Source organism: Mus caroli, unplaced genomic scaffold (assembly GCF_978045245.1).
Source record: "Mus caroli unplaced genomic scaffold, Mus_caroli_1 scaffold_6, whole genome shotgun sequence".
In the NCBI taxonomy this organism is placed as follows: Eukaryota; Metazoa; Chordata; class Mammalia; order Rodentia; family Muridae; genus Mus; species Mus caroli.
The window spans coordinates 105,114,787-105,132,602 of record NW_028227261.1 but is presented as its reverse complement, the minus strand read 5'-3'; the positions used below and the strand labels follow the sequence as shown (position 1 = coordinate 105,132,602).

The 17,816-nt window shown below is 42.6% G+C and overlaps 1 long non-coding RNA gene across 1 annotated transcript; it reads left to right on the top strand.

Moving 5' to 3' along the window:
- Positions 1–2,091: 2,091 nt before the first annotated feature.
- Positions 2,092–9,895, top strand: LOC115030882 (uncharacterized). Its single transcript, XR_003836466.2, has 4 exons — positions 2,092–2,277; positions 7,112–7,248; positions 7,358–7,609; positions 9,317–9,895. It is a non-coding gene; the product is annotated as an uncharacterized LOC115030882 (long non-coding RNA).
- The last annotated feature ends 7,921 nt before the right edge of the window (positions 9,896–17,816 follow it).

The window sequence follows — 17,816 nt, the reverse complement described above, 5'->3', positions numbered from 1 at the left end:
TCAGTGGCCACCAAGCTCTCTGTTCCCATGCCACCTTGGGCTATGTTATTTACCACCTTGTCTGTGTTTTCTCTTTGCCTGTTGATCAATCATCTCAAAGTCCAATCCTTCCCTCACTATCTAATCTGGCAGTTGGCCTCACATGCCATTTATGAATCCAAGACTAATACTTTTTTCACTGACTTTATCTCCTAGCAAAGCTGTTGTATGGTGGAAGGGCTCTGTGTGCCAGATGCAGGTCACCCAGAGGAGGAAGTATGAAGCCTGGATTCTGGGGCTAGATCTGTCTCTGACTAGCCACAAGATGGAGAAGCACTAGTTTCCCAGATGCCATCTCCCAAGTATGTAAAATGGACTTTAAAATGACACCTTATCCACTTTGTTGCTCAAAAGGTGCCATCTAAATGTGACCTCTAAAAATAACGAAGCTCTTCATAACTACAAAGCGCTATCAATGCTACCTCACCAGAGCAGGTATCACGGTGCTCCTGTGGTACACACAAGCACTCATGCATGCACACATACAGACACACATGCACACGCACGCTTAAGAATCAGAAAACATCACTCCCTAACTCTGTCTCTAGCAACTAGATGATATTACTCACAGGAGATATAAGCATTTGTTGAGCACATACTGCTTACATGGGCTTCTCTAAACACAGCCCAGAATGCAGCACTCAATTTTATCCACCAGTGGGGTAGGTATCTTGTCCAATGGTAAGCATAGCCTGAAATGCAGGCCATCTTTGACCATAAAATATCCTCTCCTAAAAATACTGCTGATATGGATTCTGCATTGACCCTTACCTAAGAATCTTCACAGTGCTGGCACGGGTGGAAGAAACAGGGTGGGCCTAACCCCCTCCCACTGTAGGATTACTTCACCATGTCTTAGTGCTCTTAGGAATGAAGAATGTCACTCGGATCTGACCCAGGATGCATTTCCCTGAAGGCCAAAGACTCAGACTGGCCAGGGAGATGTCCCTCAGGCATTTGCTCCCCACAATACCACCTTCATACCCACTGCCTTTTTAAAGATCCAGCCATACATTTTCTTGATAAGCCAATGTAAAAAACAAAACAAAACAAAACAAAAACAAAAAAAACAACAAAAAATTCCCAAAAAACAAAATAAAACAAACAAAATAAAAAACATATGTGTGTGTGTAGATCCATCCTGAGTATGGTGGCCACACCTGCCATTCCCATGGCATTGGCTCCTTTGTCAGGCATTATGTTAACCTTTTGAACCAAATTCTCCAACATTGTAGATTGTCCCCAAATCCCCCTCTCCAAAGGAGAGGTACCCAATACCATTATGCCTGGGGTCCCTTCTTTCAGAATCCTCCCATCTGACTACAACCTTCCCAAGATCTTTTCCATGTCACATGGACAAGAATTAAGCTGGATCTGAATCCATCTCAAACTTGCATAGCCGCACCCCAAACATGCCCCTGGAAAGGCAGTGAGGGACTGTAAATAAGGTCAGCCCACCTCCTCCACACACACCAATATGAACTAACAAGGGGACAGAACGGGGAGAAGCAGGTTTGAAGTGAATAAAGAGAGGACCATATTAACTGTGGAGAGTGACGAGGGGAATGTAGGGGGAGGGGTGATCATGAATTTAAGCCATTCATCTGTGCTTCTGAGTCACAAGATGACTGAGTAGCAGAAGGGCCACCTGTCCACCCTGCCACTCTGCCAAGCAGGCACACAGGTTGACTTCTGCCACCACACTGCACCACCACGTCACCAGGAGAGTGCAGCCAGACTGCGTGGACACAGCCTGGGTGGCACAGAGATTTCCAGGCCTGCTCAGTGCCCTGCTGCCCTGTCTCATGGGGTGTTATACGAGGCTGGAACAAGTTGTCTCTGTGGCAGGGAGCCAGGGAGCATTTGCTTGCCACACTGCTCCCAGCGCGAGGAGCACGTGGAATGACCATGACCTGGAGGCTATTCCCTCCTCCAGTAGCACCTGGTGTGGGGACGAGGGGAGGAGTTGTCCTCTTTGAATTACCCTGTTTCCCACCCAGACCTGGGGCGGGGCCAGCCTGCACATTTGCTACTCCTCTAGGTGACTTGTACTGGAATCACTTGCCAAGAGAGAATCTAGTTCCTTGGATTCGAAGGAGGTAGGTTAAAGCTGTCACTCCAGAGAGGGTGTGAAGACTGAAAAAGCCACACACTTATTACAAGATCATCATGTCCTTCAGTGTCCCAGTCAGAAAAAACACGTGGCTTTTTCAGAGCTCCTGCTAACCCCGTAGCAAGGTAAGCATGCCAGTCATGTCCACAGTGCCTCAGCCTCTCCTCCAAACCATCACTCAGATGCCAAGATGCTCATTCTCACGCCCCCACCGCCTGTAGGTGAGGAGGATAGCTGCCTGTAGTGTTTCTACAGGAGTCCCTGTTACACAGGTCTGCAGGGAAGGGAAGGCCATGTCACAGATGCAGACGGAGCTCAGAGCTCAATGGGGCATTCCTTGTTGGTTTATATCCAGAGGGAACAACGGATTTAGATTTCCATTCCAGAATCTCCACAAAGTGCAGTGCATTCCCTCAAATTTGGGGGAGTTGCCAGTGTGTGTGCACATGAGTGAGTGAGTGTGTGTGTGTGTGTGTGTGTGTGTCTGTGTGTCTGTGTCTGTGTGTGTATGTTATACACACACTTTGCACCTTTAAACAAACTTTGCACGTTTAAACAAGTCAACTTACTGAGCTGCAGGCCAGGGCTACCTGCTCTGCCAGCAATAAGCCACTCTCAGAAGCCTTGAGAATTCCTGTGACCAGAGGGTGGCCTCCTCCATGGGCATTGTGGTATTACAGAGAAATTTTAGCTTCTCTTGTTAGTACTTGCTAAGGTTGTAGAAGGAGGATCCCAAGAGAGACAAGGGAGAGGTTTGCCAGTGTGCTCCGAGAAAGGGAAAGAATAAGAATGAGGGACCTGTGAAAGGAGTTGGAAGTCTTGACTGCACACTCACTCATGTGTTCATGTTGTGTGCATGTGTACATGCATGTGTGTGCATGTGTGATGGAAGGTGGAGGATGAAGCATGTTGAGATATGATGAAGAAATGATGAAGAACGGTCTTTCATGGCTTTGTTTCCCTCTTTCCCCTGTGACTATGGGAATGGAACAGGTTTAGAAAACAAGAGAAAAGAATCAACCAGGAACTAGCATCTCTTTACCCTCAGATGGTACAACTTCATTCTCTTGAGCTAGACATGGCCAAAAGTCATAGAGTTGGATAGTAATTGAAGAAGCTACAAAATGTATGAAGTCTGGTGAAAAAAAGGTGGGGCTCTTGTTGAAAAAGAAGGGGAAGGAACGTGGTGCCATTAAGAGCAGTAAGCTAATGCTGGGAGGTGAATCAGCTGGTGAACAGGTCACACTCCCATGAGAACCTGAGCTCAGTCCCCAGAGCTCATGTAAAAAGCTGGGTATAGTATTGGTTTTTAGATACATTTTTGTGTTCTAATGATAGAGAGAAACAGTATTGATTTGGGTGAGAGGGGTGGGGAGAGGATTTACTTCATCTGGAAAAACTGCCTTCCAAGAATTGTTACGAAGATATTTGGCTGTCCCCAAGGTTGCTAACATTGATCCCGAAAGCTAGCAGGGACCCAAGGGCCCCATGCTGACACAAAACCAGGGTCCTACCCATGTGAACAACAAACATTGTCTTTACTGACACTCACCCCAGCAGAGGGTATGGATACTTGCTGGTTATGTGTACATCTTCAGGCTGGGGAGCAGCTTTTCCTACTCTCACAGAGAAATAATTTGGAACTTAAACACATGGTGCCATATGCAATCTTCAGGCCAGGTTATGAGGCTGAGTAGTAGTAAAAATGACCTTGGCCAAGAAACAGAACTTTGTTGGCCAGAAAGTATGTCATTTGTGTCTGTTGTATGCCCCATAAATGTGGTATGATGGCTATACTTGGTTGTCAATTTGACTGCATATGGAATTCACTAAAATCTCCCAAATGGCTGGGCATACCTGTGAGGAATTTTTTGCTTAATTAAATTATTAGAAGTGGAACAATCCACTTCTAACCTGGATCTCTGAGGTGGGAAGACTCATATCTAATATGGGCTATACCATCTCCTGGAAGCCTATATAAAAGACATGGAGGAAGGAAGCCTTGTTCTTTGCTGGATTGCTCTTGCCCTCACTAGCAAGTCCATTCTTTCATCAGAATATATTTCTTCAGGATTCCAGCATATAATGAAGACCAGCTGAGACCTCTAGCTTCATGAACTGAACAACTACTAGATTTTGAACCTTTTATTCACAGACAGCACACACACACACACACACACACACACATACACACACATACATATGTGTGTATGTGTGTGTGTATATATATATATACATATATATATATATATATATATATAGAGAGAGAGAGAGAGATCTACAAAAATGTTCTGTACAAATATATGAATTTACAAAGGGTTTTTATATACATATATGTGTATATATAAATATAGAGAGACATATGCCATAGACATACACATATATAGACATATAGAGAGACATATATGTATATATGGAGAGAGAGATTCATTCTATAAGTTTTGTTACTCTAGAGAACCTGGACTGATACATGTGGCTACTCTCCTTTTGAGTTCATGGTTGCTGCCCATCTCCACTGCTCCCAAAGGATCAGGGGGCTTCTGAGACTATGGACATACCTACCTCCAGCAGTTCTTGAAAGACTTGACCAACCTGAACAAAGCATTGCTCATCAACTCAAATTATACTCTCCTCTAAGAATTCAGGGTCCCACAAATCCCCAACACCTAGGAGATTGGATTGAAGAAGAAGGGGAAGAAGAATTGTAGAAACCAGAGGTGTCAAGGACAGCACAGAAAAACTCACAGAATCAACTGACATGGGCTCAAAGATTGAGGATTCTCCAAGCTCTGCCTAATGTTTGGCTTGGGTGCTTGTTTCCATCAGTTCTTGGGTAAAGCCTCTCTGAGGACAACTGGGCCAGGCTCCAGTCTATAAGTATAGCAGAATATCATTAGGAATAATTTTGTTGATTGTTGGTTGGTTGGTTGGTTTGCTGTTGCCATTATTATTGTTGTTGCCACCCGTGTTTGATTCTATCTCTGGGTTGTTCAGCCTCTGGTTCCTTGCCATCTAGGCAGTGTCAAGGATGGGCTCCCTCTCATGGCATGGGTCACAAGATAGACCAGACATTGAGTGGCCATTCCCTCAATTTCTGTTCCATCTTAACTCCAACACATCTTGCAGGCAGGACAAACTATTGAAAGTTTTGCGGCTGGGTTGGTGTTCCAATCCCTTCACTAGAAGCCTTGCTTGTTTACCAGACATGAACAGTTCAGGCTCCATACCCCCCATTACTAAGAATCTTAGGTAGGGTCACCCTCCTAGATTCCTGGGAGTTTCCATTGTACTAGGTTTGTATCTCACCCTAAAATGCCTCCCAAAAGAAGTCATCTCTCCCAGTATCATCTCCTTTCATCTTCCCCCAACCTGAACCCTTCTGTTCCCATCCCCACATTCCTCAAGTCCACCTTCAATATGTGTTCTTATTAGTAAATGTAGGACTATTGGATATGCTTACATGCAAGCCATGTCACTTAAGCTGGAGTAGAGATGACTAACCAAAGCCTAACTAACAGCACAAAGGGAGCATTACTGTTCAGGTAATAGTAAAAGCCCAATATGTGGGAAATAAAACGAGCTGTATGCAACTAGATTTAAAAAAATAAAATAAATTAATATAGTAGTTCCTAATAGTACATATTCCATCTGCCCCAAGGGTATTTATACCTGCTATCAAGGAGATACTTGAAAACTAATATTATTGGCCCCCAACTTAGAAGTACTCCCAGGGAAGGAGATACAGCTCTAGTTGTATCCCTCAGATTCAAGAACTAATAGAGCCCCTGTGCTTTTCCTACACCTTCCAGGAACAGTCCCATCAGGGTCCATGACCACCAATTCCATTGCAATAGGTATCCAAGAAAATCAGCATAGACAACTCTCTATTACACTATCAGTCGGGAATCATATGAGTAAAGGCCAAAAAGTTATTCAAAGGGATTAAGGCTAGAGGTACAAATGAGAGCCAACAGATGGTATGCCAAGAGTACCTGCTCATTCCTTCAATGTAGATTAATAATATGTTATGAAAGTGAAGAGGAGAGAATGAAATAGAATAAGTTGAGAAAACCAATGATTACACCCCAATTTATTGATTTTTTTAAGTGATTTACGTAGAGCACTACTGTGCTGCCTGTTTGCCAACCATGACCTCACTTGCTACCTAAACAGAATGATCTGGGGAAACTGATAAAGCAATGGGTCATTGACCTTGAGGGCCTGATGACTGAGTATATTTCTGTAAAATCTTGCTTGCTTGTCCACCCTACCTTGTAGCTTTAGAGTATAAAACGAGAATACAAACTGGACCTGAGAGCAAGGCCTTTCAGGAGCTTTCCTGGCTCTGTTCTACTGGTGCATCTCACCATATTTTCACTGGTGTAGGAGTGCCTATTCAGAATAGTTCCCGTGATGAAAGTATGTCACAGGGAGTGAGCTTTGAGAGTCAAGACCACTTAGAGTTTGTCATCTCTGCTTCCTGCTCGTGGTTCAAGGCAAGAGCTTTCAGCTTACTGCTCCAGCTGATATGCTTGCCGCTGGCTACCATGATGTTCTGACCATCATGGACTCTTATCCCTCTGGAACCCTAAGTCAAAATAAATTCTTCTTTAAGTTGGGCATGGTATTTTATCACAGCGACAGAAAAGTAACCAATACCTAGCTTGAATGGCAAGCTTGGTCTGCCTGTATTATCAGCATCTTTCCACAAATCCTTACTTAGGACTCTCCCTGAACTCCCATCTATTAATGAGCTGTGGAAAGCCTGTACTTACAGACATTGCCAAGAGCCCATGCAAACACAGTAGCAAGGAATGACAGACACGTGTCTTTCCCATACTGTTGTTCACACACATGCTCTATTGTCTCATGGAACTTTTGTTGCTGTTATTGTTTTCTGAAATTCACTCTGTAAGTCAGCCTGGTCTCAAACAGAGATCTGCCTTTCTCTGCCACCAGGGATTAAAGGTGTGTGTCACCACCACCCAGCTGGACTTTTCTTAACACAAATTCAAATATATTTTCAAGTTGCCAACAGCGGAGCATAAACCAAACACTGAACACTTCTAAATGTGGATCCCTGGGTGATCACACAGGTAAAAAAAAACCCATAAAGCAAGGGTAAGCAACTGCTTCCTGACTGGACCTGAGGCTCACTCCCAGGGAGAAAATAAATGTTCTCTTTTTTTTCTCTAAAAAATGCAGGCACAGACATCTGCCTTCGTAGACGTATGAGTAATAAGTGCATTAAGACTTTATAAGTTGTTAGTTATGCTACAACAATCATAAAAATCATAAAAATAGGAGAAGAAATAAGAGCATCAGAAGATAAGACAAGGCCCTTCAAGTAACAGACACCATTGTAATGGACGGAGGACACCTAAAGACAGTCTTGTCAACCTCAAGTTACTCATACACGTAACAACAGAGGGATGAACTGTCACCTGACTTGCTGTGGTAAGTGGTGTAAGACAGGTAGGACAGAGGCTATAAAGAGACTGCATTCAATATCTCCTGAGGAACAGACAAAGTTATTACACAGCGGGCGGGTCCTAATGGGGAAATGTTGTGACCTACTCTTCCCTCTAGAGGGAGCTCAAGGTCTTCTCCAATGATACCATGAAGGAACTTTTTGTCTTCCCAGTGAGAAGAGTAGGCACCTTAGAATTGGCTTAAGGCGGGTGGCTGGCCCATCCCTCAACAGGGGACAGTGCCTATCCACTGGATATGGTCTCTATAGGTTCTATCTCCCCTTTGTCGGGTATTTCGGCTAAAGTCCTCCCTGTTAGGTCCCTGGTATCTGGGACTTTCTAGTGACTACCCCCAGCTCCCCCTCCCCCACTGCTATACACCTATTTTCAAATTCCTGACCCTCTGTACTTCTCCCCCATTTCCTCCCAGATCTGAACTGACTTCCTTTCTCTCCCCCTCCTCTCTCTCTCCCAGATCCCTCTCTCCCTCTACTTCCCAGAGATGATTCTCTTCCCCCTACTGAGAAGTGCTGTAGCATCCACACTTTGGTGTAATCTTCTTTCTTCTTCAGTTTCATATGGTCTGTGAGTTGTATCTGAGCTTCTTTTTTTTTGGCTAATATCCACTTATAAGTGAGTACATATCATGTGTGTTCTTTTTGTGGCTGGGTTACCTCATACAGGATGATATTTTCAAGTTCTATCCATTTGCCTAAAAGTTTCATGAAGTCATTGTTTTTAATAGCTGAGTAGTACTCCATTGTGTAAATGTACCACATGTTCTGTATCCATTCCTCTGTTGAGGGACATCTGGGTTCTTTCCAGCTTCTGGCTTTTATAGATAAGGCGTGAACATAGTGGAGCATGTATCCTTATTATATGTTAGAGCATCGTTTGGGTATATGCCCAGGAGTGGTATAACTGGGTCCTCAGGTAATACTATTTCCAATTTTCTGAGGAACCGCCAAACTGATTTCCAGAGTGCTTGTACCAGCTTGCAATCTCACCAGCAGCCAGGCATGGTGGCGCATGCCTTTAATCCCAGCACTTGGGAGGCAGAGGCAGGCGGATTTCTGAGTTCCAAGCCAGCCTGGTCTACAGAGTGAGTTCCAGGACAGCCAGGGCTATACAGAGAAACCCTGTCTCGAAAAACCAACCAAATAAACAAACAAACAAAAAAATCTCACCAGCAATGGAGAAGTGCTCCCCCCCTCTCCACATCCTCACCAGCATCTGCTGTCACCTGAGTTTTTTATCTTAGCCATTCTGACTGGTGTGAGGTGGGATCTCAAGGTTGTTTTGATTTGTATTTCCCTGATGACTAAGGATGTTGAACATTTCTTTAGGTGCTTCTCGGCCATTCTATATTCCTCAGCTGAAAATTCTTTGTTTAGCTCTGAGCCCCATTTTTAATAGGGTTGTTTGGTTCTCTGGAGTCTAACTTCTTGAGGTCTTTGTATATATTAGATATTAGCCCTCTATCAGATGTAGGATTGATAAAGATCTTTACCCAATCTGTGGATTGCTATTTTGTCCTATCGACAATGTCCTTCACTTTACAGAAGCTTTTCAATTTTATGAGGTCCCATTTGTCAATTCTTGATCTCAAAGCATAAGCCATTGGTGTTCTGTTCAGGAAATTTTTCCCTGTGCCCATGTGTTTGAAGTTCTTTCTCACATTCTCTTCTATTAGATTCATCATATCCACCCACCTCAAAAAAATTAATCCAGAACTCCTCCAGTCAAAAGGAACTGCAGGGACAAAGAGTGAAGCAGCAACTGAGGGAAAGGCCATCCAGAGACTTCCCCACTTAGGGATCCATTTCATCTGCTGACACCAAACCCAGATACTATTGCTGATGCCTAGAAGTGCTTACTGGCAGAGGGCTGGTATAGCTGTCCCCTGAGAGGCTCTGCCAGAGCCTTACCAGTACAGATGTGGATGTACACAGACAAACATTGGACCAAGCTTGGGGACCTCAACGGGGAAGTTAGGGCAAGGACTGTAGGTGCTGAAGGAGTTTGCAACCCCATAGGAAGAACAACAATATCAACCAACTAGACCCCTCAGAACTCCCAGGGACTAACTAAACCAACAAACAAAGAGTACAAAGAGGGTACCCATGGCTCCAGCTGGATATATAGCAGAGGATTGTCTTATCACTGGGAGGGGAGCCCCTTGGTCCTGTGGAGGCTTGATGACCCAGGGTAGGGGAACGCTAGGGCGCTGAGGCAAGAGTGGGTGGGCAGGTGGGGGAGCACCCTCATAGAGGCAGGCAGAGGGAGAAGGGGAAAGGGGGCATGTGGAGGGGAAACTGGGAAGGGGATAGCATTTGAAATGTAAATAAATAAAATAACCAATAAAAATAAAAAAAAAAATAAAAGAATTGGCTTAAGGCTCTGGTGTCTGCTGGTCTTGGGAAATCTTTTCTTTCAGATGTTTGGTTTTGAATTGCTCCTCACTCCGTTCCCATGGTGCTGGCACATGCAGGTGGCAGGCAATGCTGCTGCTAGTCTGTCTCTCCCGAGCCTTGAAAAAGCTGCTGTTCCACTTAGAAGACTAAGCAAGAACCAGAGTGCAGCCTCTTGGGCAGAAAAAGACTCATCTGAGAAATGTTTTGAGGTTAAGACAGATCAGAACATGGTTTGGGGTGAAGTTTCTTTTGTTTTGTTTGTTTAGTTTTGTTTTTGTAACTTATCTTGTTTTTGCTTTTTGTTTGCTTGCTTTCTGAATTCTAAATGATGGTGTTTGCCAAGGTACTGAGAGGAAATGGCAGGATGGAGTTCAGAAGTTTGAGACTGAAACATGTCCATGGCTCCACAGTCAACAGATGGTTCTAGATTTTGCTTTCACTGATGTTTCATTACTATACCCTGGATCTGAAGTTGCAAAACTCTCCTGAATCTTGGAAAATCCTGCATGAGGGATGTTCTGAAATTCCTCTTATTCACAAAAGCAACTATATTCCATTGGAAGATATTTCCCTGGTTTCTAAATTAAGCCTCATTTTCATCTCTTGCACCTTTTCATATTTGTAAACTTACGGTGTACAGTCTAGAATAGAAGGAGTCCTATGGTAGTTTCTGGCTATCTTGCTGGAAAGCAAAAGAGTTTTGTAGAGTTGTCTCACCCTCTTCCCCAAAGTGACACATGCCCTAAGTTTGATTAAAATGTAGTTTTCCCTTGTCAATTCATGAATCAAACTGTCTAGGGATGATATGAAGAAAGCCAGAACTGAAGGAAGCAGTGGCTAGGAAATTTACCTGTTTAACAAGGAATTTCAATTGGTCCCTTGCTGTATGAATCAAAATAGCTGAGCGTATGCCTCCATGCCTTTTGTTTTGTTTATATTTTGTTTGCTGGGGAAGCTGATTCTGTTGGATATCAGTGTTCTGAAACAACCCAGTCACTGTACATGAGAAATGACTGGACTAAAGAGGAAGCAGATCCAGCTTTACCCAGAGTGCAATTTACTGATTAGTGTGATTTTGCTCCCAGAGGTGTGATTTGGGGAAGCAGAAAGATCTGGTAAACTCTTACAGTTTGGATCAGAAAGAGGTATTTATTAGTTAGGACAAAGGTAACTTCATCTTACCCATAATGTACCTGGTTTACATTAGCTAATATAAATGAGTCAGGGACATTTCTGGTGCTACTTTATATATAATGCTAACAGAATAGGATAGATGATAGATAGATAGATAGATAGATAGATAGATAGATAGATAGATAGATAGATAGATAGATTATAGTGACAATTTTGGAATTTTGTTTTCTTTAAAAGCACAGAAATATTATAAGAATATGTGTTTTAATCTTAGTTGTGGGATATGGGGCTGCTTCAGATTATTCACAGCAGCTGACTCTGATTGGCCTCATGCTGTAGCAAGGATGTGATTTTACCAGTGACAAATAGTTTCTGGGGTTATGTAACATTTGGAATTCAAAGGGCTTTTCAGGGATTATATAAAGGCTAGGGCCCTGGGTGTGGGCATATTGTTGTTGGGTTGTTTGGTGGTTGCTGTTCGTCACAGGGTGTCTTCTATTCCTGGACAAAACATCACGACCAAGAAGCAGTTGGGGAGGAAAGGGTTTATTCAGCTTATACTTCCATACTGCTGTTCATCACCAAGGAAGTCAGGACTGGAACTCAAGCAGGTCAGAAAGCAGGAGCTGATGCAGAAGCCATGGAGGGATGTTCTTTACTAGCTTGCTTCTCCTGGCTTGCTCAGCCTGCTCTCTTATAGAACCAAGACTGCCAGCCCAGAGATGGCACCACCCACAAGGGGACCTCCCCACCTTGATCACTAATAGAGAAAATGCCTTACAGCTGGATCTCGTGGAGTCATTTCCCTAACTGAAACTCCTTTCTCTGTGATAACTTCAGCTTGTGTCAAGTTGACACAAAACTAGCCAGTACACAGGGTGTGTTAAATAGCTGTGCACAAAGAAGAAAGAAGGATCCTGAAGGCCAAGATCAAACTTGCCCGGAGTAACTCAACACTCCTAATCAGCAGGAAGTAGTCAAATGACCACATTGTTCCCTTTCCTTTCTATCCTTTTATTTCTCTCCTTTCTAGTGTTAGAGGGTTGAAAGGGGAAGAAGGGTGGAAGAAAGAAGAAGAATCCACAAAATAGCAAAAGATGGCTTAAAATAGTTTTCTGGGGAAAAAGCTGACTGTGGCTACAGAGACCATGGCAGTGTTGTGATTCACCGAGGCTCCGGTCATGTAAAGCTGAATCCATACAACCAGCCACAAGGCAGTGCCTTGGATATTTGCCAAGCAGACTACTGGGAAGTAATATTGAAAAAACTTGCTATGTATGAGGTGTTGTATGAGGCAAATTGTCCCAGAGTAATTAGTGGAAGGTCTGGATATGACCCTCATCTTGTAGAAAGCTTTGTACACCGAATCACCTAACTCATCAAGATAATCAAGGACATTAGCTTCTTCAAGCTTGAAATACAGTTTCAACCATGGGTCTTCAAAATTCTCTGAGCTCCCAGGAGGGAGAGAATCTGGAGAGGTTTCAGTAGTAGAAGGTGCTGGTGAATCAACAAGCCAACTCCAGATTTTTAAAAGATTCATCCTTATACTTCTGCTCCTCTAGAACCACTCCCAGTACCAACTTCTGTATTAGTCAGGGTTCTCTAGAGTCACAAAACTTATGGGTAATCTCTATATAGTAAAGAAATTTGTTGATGACTTACAGTCTGCAGTCTGACTCCCAACAATGGTCAGCGGCAGCTGTGAATGGAAGTCTAAGGATCTAACAGTTGCTCAATCCCACAAAGCAATCAATGCAAAGGAGAGAAAAAAATGTCTTCCTTCTTCCAATGTCCTTATGTAGGTCTCCAGCAGAAGGTGTAGCCCAGATTAAAAGTCTGTGCCACCACGTCTTTAATCCCAGATGACCTTGAACTCAGAGATCTCCCTCTCTTAATCTTCTGGAATCCATAGCCACTATACCTGAAGATCTCCATACCAAGATCCAGGTCAGAAACTTCTATTTCCCAGCCTCCAGATTAGGGTCACTGGTGAGCCTTCCAATTCTGGATTGTAGTTCATTCCAAATATAGTCAAGTTGACAACCAGGAATAGCCACTACACCCTCTCCTTCTCCATCCTCACCTCTTCTTGTTTTTGCAATTAATATCTTGTAGAAATTCCCATGAACCCATATAATAAGCGATTGTCCTCTTACCTTGATTTCTAGAACAAATGTGGTTTTCTTTCTACTTTTATATTTTATGGTTGAAACTGAGGAAATCTGTATCCATGTAGAAGAGACTAGATGATTATGTTGGTCTCAGTTTTTGTACAGATATTTCCTTCACATCTCCTTCTGAGGCTCACTCAGAACATTTTCACCTTCCTTAAACATTTCTGTCACACTTAGAATATAATACTAACTCCATAAGGGGCCTAAAAGAGCTTGCTCTGCCTCCCCCTTCTTATGGTTCTCCTTCACTCTAACCTTACTCTCCTTAAATAGTCCAGAAAGTATATACCTCAGGATCTCTTTTTTTTTTTTTTTTTTTTTTTTTTTAGGTTTTTCGAGACAGGGTTTCTCTGTATAGCCCTGGCTGTCCTGGAACTCACTTTGTAGACCAGGCTGGCCTCGAACTCAGAAATCCGCCTGCCTCTGCCTCCCCAGTGCTGGGATTAAAGGCGTGCGCCACCACGCCCGGCTACCTCAGGATCTCATAGCAGTTGCTGGTCTCCCTGTCTGGGAACTTAAACTTTATATTTTCACATGGTTCACTCACCCATCTCATTCATAGCCGTGTATAACTGTTATTCCAGAGCTGCCTTCTTAATTCAGTATCAGAAACAGCCGACAAGCTGTCCACACATCTTAGGAGATGTGCCCCACTTTAATAGCACTCAGAGCTATCTAAGTTCAGTTATCCTGCCTCCCTTGTAGAATGATACTCTCTCCCTGGTGGAAAAGCTGGGACCAGAACTTAATGGCCACTATGATCTAATGTTGCCACTCCCCTTTGCCTATCTGACAGAAGTATGTTCTTTGATATGAGAAAGGGCCTAACTGGCCAGATGTGGTCCAGGGATGTCTCCTTCTGTTATAGGAATAGGTCTAATTGATGGTCTTAGCATTTCTCCAGCAACCTAAAACTTTTATTACAGGTGTACATTTCCTGCTCTTTTCAGCAAGTCTGATCAGTAGCTACTCATTCTTGAGTGGCCCTTTATAGTCTAAAGTCTACTTTGTGTATCTTGGAATTTCCTAAGCAACTTTAGCAGATCCATTGTAACATCTATCTATTGTTCTTACTTCCTTTTATGTCAATAGAAATTCTGAAGACCTAAGGGATTCTGCAAGCACATCACTAGGTTGAGACTGCCACTCACTCAGGACCAGGTTTGTATTGTTGCTTCTTGCGAAATACTTGAGGCTGGCTGAGAACATCACTTGGGAAACTTGAACTTAAAAGCTGGGGTCCTTCACCCTTCTTCCCACAATCCTACAACTCCTCATACATGGACTGTACTGAAACACATCTTTGAACATGTTTTTCCCTGGGAGGTAATTTGTGAAGGATGTGCTCTTAACACATTTCTGGTTCTTTTGTCCCTGGGTAAAGCTGTTAAAAGCCAGGGACAGGGTAAGACTTTTATAATTGAAAGCAACTTCAAAGCTGTGTGGGGGTGGTGTACAACCAGCACTTGGGTGGCAGAGGCAAGAGGATCTCTAAGTTCAAGGCCAGTCTGGTCTACAGAGTTCCAGGACATCCAGGGCTACAAAGAAAAACCCTGTCTCAAACAAACAAACAAACAAACAAACAAACAGACAGACAGACAGACAGACAGACAGACAAGCAACTTCAATTAAGGAGTTATTCATTGACAAAATTAATCAACAGACTTTTGCAGCCAAAAAATGTGATCGATAGTGTGTATCACCGATTGATTACCTGGCTGGGTTTTAAAACCTTTCCTCTTCCCTCCTCCTTTTCCCAAAATCTGTCCTTTCATGTAAAACAATCACTAGAGAAGGTATGAACCAACCAATAGATATGATCTTGGTGTCTCCTTGACCTTTTAAGAAGGCTTCCAGAGATGACTTGAAATTTCATGAAAAAAAATGCAAAACCAAACTTTTCATTTTTGCAGATTCAGAAATCACTACACTGAAACCCTCATAGAAATCAAGATAGAAAAGCAGAGCTTCCTCACAGGTCTCTAGGTGTAAGCAGTTGAATTGGCAATCAGGTGACAAAGCATTCTCCCATTTCCTAGAACTTTACAGTGGGTACTAGCGGGCACCCAAATCTTTTTCTTTCCACAGAGAAACCTCTTGCAACTGTCCTTCTGGCAGTTAAGCAAGGCTGGGTGCTTTGTTCTGAAACAAAGATCTGTTTATCTCTTTTAGCCTTAATTAATTGACCATGAAAGCTTCAGGTTCCCGATAAGACAGAACACAGTGGAACATTCCTCAACAGGTATATAGAAGATGCCTGCTGTAAAGTCACCCAGATCCGTACTAGGTTTTGGTGGCAATTAGAAAGAGGCTTTACTGTGGTACCACTGAGATGTTGGCATGTGGTCACAGCCCACCATGGTTTATGTTGGCCTATAGAAGTGGTAGCTGAGGAGGGACTGAAAGGATAGCCACCTTGACACACATACTGAGATTTGGCAACCATAAGCAGAAACATGAAAGGAGCCCCTTCCCCCTGCTCTGCATGATTACTTGGCATGCAGAGTCGAAGCAGAGCAATAAGTGGAAATGTAAGCTAGCTGCCGTGTAATGGAAGCTTCTCTATGAATTCAAAGATGCACTTTTTTTTTTCAGACTCCTAGGAATATTTGAGTAAGTTTTCAGAGGTTTTGATTCAACCCAAAGTAAATTATCTTCAAAACAGTAATAGTCTACTGTCTCAAAATAAAATATAAAGTCTATTAATGGAAGACTTCCGTGGGCCACGTTATCCTTAGCAACAGAACATCTCCTAGGAACATCAGAAGCTACACCTATAAAATAGCAATGTGACTACCCAAATGTGAGCTAAACAGAGAGGACGTCAATGAATGTGTCATACTGCACTAGAAAAGACCTCAACCCTACACAAAGAACTACAGGCAACTGTGTAATGCTAGGAGCAGGAGTGGGGGGCCCCCTCAAGAAGACCATACCAACTGGTTGTCCAGAGCCAAATATCACCAAAAACATACATACGAGTAACATTATATGAACTCAGCAGGTTATGTTTGGAAAGTATATGTATATGTATGTGTATGTGTATGTGTATGTGTATGTGTATGTGTATGTGTATGTGTATGTGTATGTGTATGTGTATGTGTATGTGTATGTGTATGTGTATGTGTATGTGTATGTGTATGTGTATATGTATATGTATATGTATATGTATATGTATATGTATATGTATATGTATATGTATGTGTATATGTATATGTTATATGCATGCAATAACAATTGATGATAAAAGAGACCATAAATCTGAATAGGGGACCATATGGGAAAGTTTGGAGGGGGAAAAGGAGGGAGAAATGTAATTAAAATACAATCTCAAAAAGGAACAAACAAAAAAGAGTAGCAGAGTTACCTAAATCACCTAAAATTTTGGTAATTTGAGTTGATTCATAGTCTGTACCCTGTGATCCGGATGCCCCCAAAATGAGTTTCAGTAAACCTACTGTAAGCATACCCAGAAAACAATGGATGTAAGACAAGCTCAACCAAGCGCCTTTAAATATAAGATCAGAAAGAAACCTGTGCTAAAGGCTAATGATACAATTCTGAATTTTAGTGTATGTATGCATTAGTATAAAAACTAATGATTTTAGTGTGACAATAAGGGATTTGACTAAAACAGCTCTTCCCGTGGTGCTATTTGTTAAAATCAATGGTTAATATTTTAATTCCTCCAAGGATCTTCTGTTTCAAAGACTGGAGTATATTCCTGAAGACTGGGACATTTAGCTAACAGTCCAACAAGACAGGAAGAAAGAAGAAAAAAAGGAAAGAAAAGAAGAAGGAAGCAAGGAAGGGAAGAAATAGAAAGTGTGAATCATCTGACTGGATGTTTCTAACAGTATGCAAGCATTCATTAAGATGAAAATACTAAACTAAATTTTACCTGTGTTTGTTTGCTGTATTTCCTTGAATATATATATATTATATATATATATTCAATAATATATAATATATAATCTTTCAATTATGACACACAGATGTTATTGATTTCAATTACATAACTTTAAAGACATGGACGTTAGTATGGTTAGGATCTTAAGTGTCTGCCAAAAATGTTTGTGCTAGAAGCTTGCCTGCCAGCCTGTAGTACTAGGGGATGGGGGATACTTCTAGGAAATTGTCCTGGGGGAAGTGGGAGTCAGGAAACTGAGAGTGTGTCCTTGAAGGGATAGTGGGACCCCAGGGTGCTGTCATTCTGCTGGCTGCCATGCAGTAAGCAGACCATTGTGTGTTACATTACCATAGGCCCGAGGCAACAGAGCTGACCAGCCAGAAGCTAGACACCCTGAAACTATGAGCCTAAATAAACTTTCTGCCTTTTAAAGTTTATCATATTGAGCATTTTGTATCAGTGATGGAAAGCTGTATTTCCCTTCTTTTGTTCTAAAGAAGGAAGACTCCACGTGTGTCTTCTATGGAGAAGCCAGTAGCCTCTTTCATCAAAACAGTC